The sequence below is a fragment of the Camelina sativa genome, unplaced genomic scaffold (assembly GCF_000633955.1).
Source record: "Camelina sativa cultivar DH55 unplaced genomic scaffold, Cs unpScaffold06175, whole genome shotgun sequence".
Classification (NCBI taxonomy): domain Eukaryota; kingdom Viridiplantae; phylum Streptophyta; class Magnoliopsida; order Brassicales; family Brassicaceae; genus Camelina; species Camelina sativa.
In genome coordinates this window covers 1-519 of record NW_010927255.1, presented here as the reverse complement: position 1 = coordinate 519, position 519 = coordinate 1, and the positions used below count along the sequence as shown (strand labels likewise).

The following is a 519-nucleotide window of genomic DNA, read 5'->3' as shown; positions in this document are numbered from 1 at the left end:
GCCGCATCAGTGATGAAGTGCGGGAAGGGCAAAGTTTGGCTCGATCCCAATGAAAGCTCCGACATCTCCATGGCCAATTCCCGTACGTTCTTCTTATTTTTTCTTTATTCTTTTTGTTTCTGCCTTCGTTACTAGGTTTATGTTTTTTGCCGTGTGTTTGAGATGATTGACGTACTTTGGCTTTTGATCTGTTATCTTCTGTCTTTGTTGAATCACTCTGTTCATTTCCGATCTGTAAATTTAAGGCTAGGTATAGGTTTTGTAGAGTTGCATTTGGTTGCGTTAATGGCTTTTGAATCATCTAGTTCTTTCTCGCGTGAATCAAAGCAGCGACGTCTAGTCTATAAATGATTGGTGATCTGTATTCTTATAGACTGTGGGTTTGTATGATGTTCCATTTGAAAGATCGTTACAAACTTGTAGATCAACAGAGTGAATTCTAAGAGACTGATGCTTGTTTTTTAATACTGTCTAGGCCAAAACATCAGGAAGCTTGTGAAGGATGGTTTCATCATCAGG

At 39.1% G+C, this 519-nt stretch overlaps 1 long non-coding RNA gene across 1 annotated transcript; it reads left to right on the top strand.

The window, feature by feature from the left end:
• Positions 1-519, top strand: LOC104774853. Its single transcript, XR_765544.1, has 2 exons — positions 1-82; positions 476-519. It is a non-coding gene; the product is annotated as an uncharacterized LOC104774853 (long non-coding RNA).